Genomic DNA, 9753 nt, shown 5'->3' with positions numbered 1-9753 from the left:
TCTCCTGACGTTTCGCCCACATCTATGGCAGGCATCCTCAGAGGTTGTGGGGTGCCTGCCATATATGTGGGCAAAACGTCAGGAGAGAATACTTCTGGAACATGGCCATGCAGCCCGGAAAACATACAACAACTCTACAGAACTTCTCTTCTTTGGATACTGTTTCATTATCCAGGTTGAAGCCACAAAGGGGCGATAGACAGAGAAGGATAGTCCATTTTATGGGGGAAAGGTTCCCTCCGTTTTCCTGTTATTCCCTTCACTCATGTCCCGTCAGTTATGATATGAAAAGTGAGGAGACGGAATAACCAGTGAAAACGGGAAATTGTTTTCCTCCTTCCTCCCCCCCCCCCCCCCAAAATAAAATAAAATAAAATAAAATAAAATAAAATAAACATTCTTTCTCTCTAGCCATCCCCTTTGGCTTCCCCGGATAATGGAACAGTACCCTTCTGGGTAACCCGAGGATCGCCTGTACATATTTTCACTTTTATATATACAGTATGTGAATGGCCTGTGGTTTAACCCTTAATGCACCACTACTGCACTGCATGTGTGCGTGTGTGTGTTTTCCTTGGCCGAAGAGGGATGCGAAGCCTGGTCTTCTCTGCGCCTTTTTGCCAGTGAGGTTTATGTATCTGTGGAGTATGGGGGGGGGGGGACTCTTGTCTGCTTGAGGTAGGTATGAATGTTGCAATTTGTCACCTTGATTAGCATTTTAATGGCCCGCAGTTTCAAGGTCTGGCTGGTAGCTGCCTGAGGGGATCCTTTGTTGGGAGGTGTTAGCTGGCCCTAATTGAGTTTTGTCTGGAATTCCCCTGCTTTTTGAGTCTTGCTCTTTACTGTTCTGATTTTAGAGTTTTTTAAAATACTAGTAGCCAGATTTTGTTCATTTTGTTCATTTTCATGGTTTCCTCCTTTCTGTTGAAATTGTCCACTCAAAAAGCAGGGGAATCTCAGACAAGAATCAATTAGGGCCAGCTAATACCTCCCTGGTGGCGCAGTGGGTTAAACTGCTGAGCTGCCAAACTTGCTAACCAAATGGTTGCCAGTTCGAATCCAGGGAGCGGGGTGAACTCCCACTGTTAGCCCTAGCTTCTGCCAACCTAGCAGTTCAAAAACATGCAAATGTGAGTAGATCAACAGGTACCGCTCCGGCAGGAAGGTAAGGGCGCTCCATGCAGTCATGCCAGTGGCTACATGACCTTGGAGGCGTCTCAGGACAACGCCAGCTCTTCGGCTTAGAAATGGAGATGAGCACCAACCCCCAGAGTCGGACACAACCGGACTTAATGTCAGGGGAAAACCTTTACCTATACCTAATACCTCCCAACAAAAGATTCCCCCAGGCAGTTACCGGGCACTGGCAGCTACCAGGCAGACGTTGAAACTGTGGGAGATTAAAATGCTAATCAAGATGGCAAATTTCAACATTCACACGTATCTCAAACAGACAAGAGTTCTTTTCCCCACCTTGGATATTCCACAGATATCTGACCCCCACTTGCCTAGTCTCCAACAGTCCTCACAATCTCTGACGGTGCCTGCCATAAATGTGGGCGAAATGTCAGGAGAGAATGCCGTATTGGCCATACAGCCCGGAAGACTCACAACAACCCATCGTTTGGAGGGTTTCTCTCTGTCTCTCATAGGCTGAGAGGGTGTGACCTGCCCGGCTTCATTCCATGCCCAAGCGGTGATTCGAACCTGCTCCTGTTTAAATTATACATGATTATAATATTCAGCCCATTCGCCTTTTCCGTATTCTACCCGTGTGTTTCACACTTGACACTCTTAATCCCAATTTGCTCCCCAAGGCGGTTGCCCAGCGCTCAGAGTGCCAAACCGCTCTGGCTGGACTCTGCTCGGTATGATATGGGTGTTGCAGGTACAGTAGAGTCTCACTTATCCAAGCTAAACGGGCCGGCAGAAGCTTGGATAAGCGAATATCTTGGATAATAAGGAGGGATTAAGGAAAAGCCTATTAAACATCAAATTAGGTTATGATTTTACAAATTAAGCACCAAAACATCATGTTATACAACAAATTCGACAGAAAAAGTAGTTCAATACACAGTAATGTTATGTTGTAATTACTGTATTTACGAATTTAGCACCAAAATATCACGATATATTGAAAACATTGACTACAAAAATGGCTTGGATAATCCAGAGGCTTGGATAAGCGAGGTTTGGATAAGTGAGACTCTACTGTATTATTAGCTAATTAAGTAATTCCAGACCATGCATTCTTGCGGTTTTCTACCCATTGCGTTTCAGGCTTCATTTAATAGCGGGGATCAGCGAGCCCAGAGACCCAGAGATTCGTTCCCATGGCTCAAAACTCATGCCATCTCATCTGGCAGTTTCGTGGTCTCCCAAATGCCACTCATCCCTAAGCCCATCTGTCCATGCCGTGGCTTTTGTTCATTGGTGAGCTGTCGCCCTGCCCTTCTTCGATGTATTGTATAAACAAATTTGGGTCTGAAGTGCAGCAACGGCTTTCTCTCAGTTTCTGGGATCCCAGAGGCTTATTAAGGGAAGTGAACCGAGACGACCGCCCTTCTCCTCTGGTACGTGCCTTTCTTCATTTGGAGTTTCTTGCACCCCCTTCCCCTAAATTCTATTTGAAGCTTTCCTCCCCAGGGTTTTGTGTGGCTGCTGTGTACTTTTGACTTCTTAAAGCAATAATAATAATAATAAGAATAAGAAGAAGAAGAAGAAGAAGAAGAAGAAGAAGAAGAAGAAGAAGAAGAAGAAGTTTATTTGTATCCCGCCTCCATCTCCCCCGAAGGGGACTCGGGGCGGCTTACAGCAAAATCAAAATACAAACAATGATAAAATATAAAACATCAGGACAAAAACAAAACCAATTATATATATATATATATATATATATACACACACACACACACACACACACACACACACACACACACACACACAATAAGTTAAAAAACACAACGCAGAATTAAAACATCAGGTTAAAAACAATGAGGTTGCAATAGTGGATAAGCAAAGTGTACAGTGCACATTATGGGTAACAAATTCATAAATAGATAAAGTGCATTACAATCATTTAAGGTCACATTAGGTACAGTAGGGAGGAATCCTGAGTAATATCAATCAATCAGGAATCGGGAAGAGAGACCAGTGCAAAAGGTCGAGGAGCACAATAATTGTGATGGAAAAAAGATGATCTTAACCAAAGGCCTGAGTGAAAAGCCAAGTTTTCAGACTCTTCCGAAATGCCATCAAGGTGAGGGCTTGCCTGATCTCCCTAGGCAGCGAATTCCATAACCGGGGGGCCACTACAGAGAAGGCCCTGTCCCTCGTCCCCACCAACCGCGCTTGCGATGCTGGCGGAAGCGAGAGGAGGGCCTCCCCCGATGACCGAAGAGACAGCACAGGTTCGTAGGGGGGAGACGATCCCGAAGGTAGATGGGTCCCAAACTGTTTTGAGCTTTATAGGTGATCACCAGCACTTTGAAAGCAAACCCATCAGGGGGGATTTCCTTGACAAGCCAGCCACTTTATCACATAACTTAAATTCCACTGAGTTCTACATTTAAATTCAGGTATTGCACTAGGTTTAAGTTTTGGTTAAAGTGCAGTTTTTGAGTCTTTTAAATCTTGAGGGTAGGATTTTTTTCCAAGAGCTGAGGAAATAAGATTTTTCTCAAAACTCCAGAGGTTTTGCCAAATTTCGAATGAAGTATCACTCCTTGCGGAGCCCCTGATGGCACAGTGTGTTAAAGCGCTGAGCTGCTGAACTTGCGGATCAAAAGGTCCCTGGTTCAAATCCCGGGAGCGGAATGAGCGCCCGCTGTTAGCCCCAGCTCCTGCCAACTTAGCAGTTCGAAAACATGCAAATGTGAGTAGATCAATAGGTACTGCTCTGGCGGGAAGGTAACGGCGCTCCATGCAGTCATGCCGGCCACATGACCTGGAGATGTCTATGGATAACGCTGGCTCTTCAGCCCAGAAATGGAGATGAGCACCAACCCACAGAGTCAGTCAGGACTGGACATAACGTCAGGGGAAACCTTTACCTTTTATCACTCCTTGCTCTCAGGTTAGGATCACCCAATTTGCGGGAGGAGAAATTGGGGGAAGAGTCAAAATAAACTTTTTTGGGCAATTTCCTTTTGCTCCCCAAGCAGGAAGGTTTGGTTGTAAGCTACTTCAAAAAGCTTCTATTTTGCAAAAAAAGAAGAAAAAATGAAAAAAGCCTTTTAGGGTACCTTTATTCCTTCCTTCCATGATTTGTCTGTGTCCTGTGTTGGGAGGACCAGTGCTGTTGCCCTTCCCAATGAGATTCCCTCCCACCTCTTCTCTCCCTCTCTGCTGTTAGGAATTGTGGGAGTTGCAGTCCAAAACACCAGCTGAGCCTCTGCTGCTGCCCTTCCAAATGGGTTCCCCTCCCACCCCTTCTCTCTCTCCCGTCCTGCTGTTGGGAATTGTGGGAATTGAAGTACCAAAAAGCACCAAGAGGGATGGTGGGTGGGGCCAAATGTCTGCAGTGTGGAAACGTCTTCATTGAAAAATACGCAAGACAACTGAGTGCACTGATAAAGTAAAACAATGTGATTAAAAGGTACAGAAAATCTCCATTTATTACAAAATGGAGTTGGGCTGAACTCTCTTCTTCTGAACACTTCTGAACACTTCCCATCATAATCTGATGAAGTCCAAGGTGTGTTCTCAGAGATGGATTTGCCTCTGAGGCTGAGAGCAGATCACCTGCCCAAGGTTTCCTGGTCCAAGCAGGGATTGGAGCTCTGCCTGCATCTGGAGTTAATGCAGTTTGGCACAGCTTTAACTGCATGGCACAGTGAAATGGAATCTATGGAATTGTAGTTTGACAAGGTCTTTTTAACTTTCTCTGCCTCACAGGACTTCAATTTCCAGGGTCCCAGAGCACCAAGCCATGGCAGGTAAAGTGGTGTTAAATTGTATGAATTCTGCAATGGAGATGCTCCTCTAAAGTCGCAAGGTTTTGTCTAATTGTGCCCCCATCATTTTGATTATTCTCCATGTGGACTGGGGATGATAGCAATTGCAATTCAACCGCAGTTGTGGCTCTGAGGTTGGGAAAAGGCTAAAGGATATTTCAAAGTGAGGCATCCTGCCCACAAGCTTTGTATCTCAATTCAAACCCCACTCTGACTAAGCAGAACAAAGTGCAACCTTCCTGATGTTACTGTATCATAGCTCCCATCAAGTCAAGTAATAATATCCAATGATCAGGAATACAGGAATTGAAGCCCAGCACCTGGAGGGCCATAGAAAATGATATGGCAGGCCAGAATCAACCCGCGAAAAATTTAATGTGACCTAAAGTTTGGACTTTTTGAGAAAATTTTCTTATATTTTTCTTTTTTTCTAGATTATCAAAACAGATAATCCACATTATCTGCTTTGAACTAGATTATATGAGTTCAAAGCAGATAATCTGGATTTTATATAGCAGTATAGAAGGGGCCTGTTTTCCAAATGAAATGGAGAAAGCAAGAGATTCTTCTTTTAAACCCTAGAATGGAAGTTTTTTTCTGGTCTACTTACCTTTATTTGTGGATCTTTTTCTACCTCAAGCTACCTTTTCTCAGTAACTTGATTCACCATTTTACAAGTAATTTTTTTTAAAAAAAATTACTTTTGTGTTCATTTGATTTCTTTTAAACTAGTGTGGTTATGAAAGGTAGAAAAGACATAGGCAGGATTCACAGTGTCCTGTATTCCAGGATATGGGGCCCTATCTACACTGCCATAAAAAAATCTAGATTATCTGCTTTGAACTAGATTGTATGGCACTGTGGACTCATATAATCCACTTCAATGCAGATAATGTAGATTATCTACATTGATAATCTGGATTATATGGCAGTGTAGAAGGGTCTTGAATCCTCTAAGGCAGTAATTCTCAACCTGTGGGTCCCCAGGTGTTTTGCCTACAACTCCCAGAAATCCCAGCCAGTTTACCAGCTGTTAAGATTTCTGGGAGTTGAAGGCCAAAACATTGGGGGGACCCACAGGTTGAGAACCACTGGTCTAAGGTGATTCCATGGTAAGATGGGGAAAAGAAATCAGGTAATTCTGCAGTTTCAGATACCTCTTTTGGCCAGGAAGCATCCCCCATGGATACCGGGTTCTTACTGCGCATATATAAATTATTGATTCTTTTTAAAAAAAATAAAAGCATCATAGCATCCATTTGAATTTATGTTTGAAGCTGGTAAGATATCTATTAACACAGAGGTTGGAAGAAAATTATGCTGTGTATGGAAATAAAATTTAAAAAAATTAATAGAGCCATTTGGAAAGATGGCACTCTTTTCATGGTGTAATTGTTCTGCACAGATAAATCTGGAGCAGCACTGTTAACATTATCCGTAAGAGCAGAAGCAAGGAAAACGCACAGCAACCCAGACCCAAGAATCATCTTCCCTAGGACAGCTGGGCAACAAAGGCAGCTCAGTTTGGCTGGACCAAGGTAGAGACTAAAGGGTATGGTTAAATGGTACTTATGGTGTGTTTTCTCTGACCACGTCACATGAACAATACCTCTGAGTAGAATAATTGACTACCTAACATCTATACATTGATTTGAAAGGAAACTAGATGGTTGAAACTCCAGAAGGAAAAAAAGGATGGCAGCCCAGTTGTTCCTTGGATCCACATGCAAAAGAAAATGCAATAATGGATGAAATCATCAAAATAGAAGACTCTCATTTGAAGGAAGAGTACTCTAAAAATGGTAAGTTGTGGTACCACAGGCAGAAATATTTTCTTTGCCTCACAAATCCCAGAAGATATTGCATTCACTCATCACATGAGAAGAAAGTGAGCCCCCCTTCTACACTGCCATATAATCCAGTTCCAAGCAGATAATCCAGATTTTATATACCCTGTTTTATACCCTAAAATAAGACATCCCCAGAAAATAAGACCTAGTAGAGGTTTTGCTGAATTGCTAAATATAAGGCCGCCCCAAAAGTAAGACCTAGCAAAGTTTTTGTTTGGAAGCATGACTACTGAACAGAACACCAGAGCATGCAGGATCGGTAAATGTACGTACCATAGAGTGTTGTACATGGAAATAATGGTAGTAACAAGAAATTCTTGATAGGATTCACAGTTTGACTGGTTATGCTGGTTTGTGATGACAACTACTGTACAGTATATAATAAATGTTCATTTTTTTGTTCAACAATAAATGTGAATTCTTCTTCATGTAAAAATAAGACATCCCCTGAAAATAAGACCTAGCACATCTTTGGGAGCAAAAATTAATATATGACACTGTCTTATTTTCGGGGAAACGCGGTAGTGATGTAGAAGGGGCCTTGGTGCTCAGGTTCTGATCCGGATCTGGCTGCAGCCCCCTGCCTCCCGATATTTCTTTTGATAGCAAAAGTGACACACATCACTACTATAGGATCAGATGCCCCTTTTCGCCAGCTGCTTCAAGACTAAAAATAACCTACAGAAAGAGCTTTCAGAATTTAAGTCTTCTCTTTTGGAAGACTTAAATTTTAAGTTGTGAAATTTAATTTGCATTTTATCAGTGAGTGTGCATCTTGTTGTATGTCTTTAATAGTGTCTTTAGTAGTGTTTTATCTCTTGTTTTAATGATATTTTATCCTGCCACAAGCTACAGGGAGAGCTGCATTCATTATTTTATTAAAAGGAAGTACATTTAATTTATAATGCTTGAGACTAAAACTGTCTTAAAGCAGGCATTGCAAGACAGCAGCACAAACATAAGCAAACTCACGGCAGGGGGTTGATACATGTTTTAATGGGGGGTTTAGTGATGGTCTGTAGCAGAAGAAGCATTGCAGTTCATTTGTCAATGGTACCAGCAAATGATAAATGGTCCATGTATCCCACCTCAAAGAGGGGCGGGTAATAAATGGATTGTTGTTATTGTTATTATTATTATTACTATTATGCTATTGTCATTATATGATACATTTTAATGGGGGTTTTAATGATAGTTTTTAGCAGAGGAAGCATTACAGTTCATTTGTCAATAGTACCAGCAAATGATAAACTGGGGCTACTAAGAGATTCTGCCAGACTAGCCCCAGTCAAACACTCCTGATCCCTTTGCCTGAAAATGGATCCCCAAGTCTCGAATATGGCCCTAACACCTGAAATACTTGGAAGATGGATTCCTGCAACTATATAAGGAAAGATCCAAACCTCCAACCCCCCAACCAGGGAACTGCATGAGTAATCCCTTCTAGAGATACATGATACATTGAGTACATTGCAGTTCAAAGTGTTGCTTTAAATCCTGTGGCTTTAAAGAATTGCTACCCCGCTTTAAATTCTCTGGCTGTCTCCTGTGGTATTCTGTGGTTTGCAGTTTAGTGAAGACCAGGATCTCTTTGGTAGAGAATGTAAAGGCCTCTCCCTAAACTGCAAATACCAGTATTCAACAGGTGGCAGCCATAGAATTTAAAGTCTTTAACAGTGTAGTGTAATAAATTAGTCTATTAGCAATAAACTTGCCTGCAGAGGCCCTTCTCTCTGTCCCACCACCTTTTCAGGTTAAATTTTAACAATGATGTTAATTGTTAAAAAACAAAGTGAACCTTTCTGAAAGTCCTATTAAAGACATAGTATCTTTTTATGCTACTGGACAGCTTTCTACATTTGATCATGTCGCTGCCAAGAATTATAGACCCTTCTAAAATGTGAATCATGGCGGTGGAGCTGGTACACTGCACTGCTTCCAAATCCTCTGCTTTTCCCAGGTCTAACTGATTCCTTTATTAATGGAAAATAGATTTTAATTTGTAGTAACAAATTCACTATAGAAAATTGGTAGCACGAGGCATTAAATCACCACCACCATCAGGCTGCTTTGGTTGGTAGAGCAAATTTGGTTAAAATTTCTGAACAAGAAAAATTCCCATTGAAGTAAATATACATCATACAAGGCATTTAATGATTTAAAAATGTTTTTTCACAGAAAAATGCTGTTTTTATTGCATATTTACTTTTGAAGACTTTTAAAGGCACAGAAAGAAGATCAATGTAAAAAAAAGTTGCCAATCCCAACTTCTCTTCTTTCATTGAGCATGATTCTGAGTTCTTGTAAGAAGGATAGATGTACCTTGAATCAAAATGTTACACTTTCTATTAATTCCTTCAAGAGACTGCCTGGAAAAGCTCTTTATGCCTCAGAAAGAAAAAAGGAACCAATGCAAAATGCAGACTAACTTGGAGCTTGGCAATTGGAAGCCTGACAATAATAATTATCATTCTCATCATTATATTATCTGGTGAGTAAAGAGCTGTATTGATCTTATTGCCATGTACTACTATCATTTTATTTCAGAACTTCAAAGATTCTTAATGTTGAGGAGTCTAGAATGTTGCTGATTACTGTAGGTTAATTACATTTCTGTTCTGCCTAAATTATTTCACTCATATTTTTGCTATCATCTGTCCAACATAGTTATCACGAAACATTCAGACACTCTTGTAGACAATTCTTCTAGGTTTTGATATGATATACAGGTAAACAGGTAAACCCCTTATCCATAGATTCACTATTAATGGTTTCACTTACTCTCACTCCAACCCACTCTTGCCTCCCAGGAAGTGTTTGTGGGGGACCAGATGTCCTCCATTGCCATAGTATAAGATATACAGTACAACATCTTATCCACAGATTTGCTGTCTATGGTTTCACTGACCCTCACCAATGTTTGCGGCTGGCTATAGATTCTCCATCAC

General features: G+C 41.5%; 1 non-coding gene across 2 annotated transcripts; it reads left to right on the top strand.

Annotated features, from left to right (window-relative positions):
* Positions 1-2436: 2436 nt before the first annotated feature.
* On the top strand, positions 2437-9293 carry LOC103281765 (uncharacterized). 2 transcript variants are annotated; one of them, XR_010002483.1, is made up of 5 exons: positions 2438-2573; positions 4897-4937; positions 6361-6493; positions 6614-6757; positions 9168-9293. It is a non-coding gene; the product is annotated as an uncharacterized LOC103281765 (transcript). The 2 variants fall into 2 exon arrangements; XR_010002482.1 differs by having other exon boundaries at positions 2437-2573; positions 6361-6757.
* The last annotated feature ends 460 nt before the right edge of the window (positions 9294-9753 follow it).

Source organism: Anolis carolinensis, chromosome 2, assembly GCF_035594765.1.
Source record: "Anolis carolinensis isolate JA03-04 chromosome 2, rAnoCar3.1.pri, whole genome shotgun sequence".
Lineage (NCBI taxonomy): Eukaryota > Metazoa > Chordata > Lepidosauria > Squamata > Dactyloidae > Anolis > Anolis carolinensis.
This window is presented reverse-complemented; position numbering and strand designations above follow the sequence as displayed.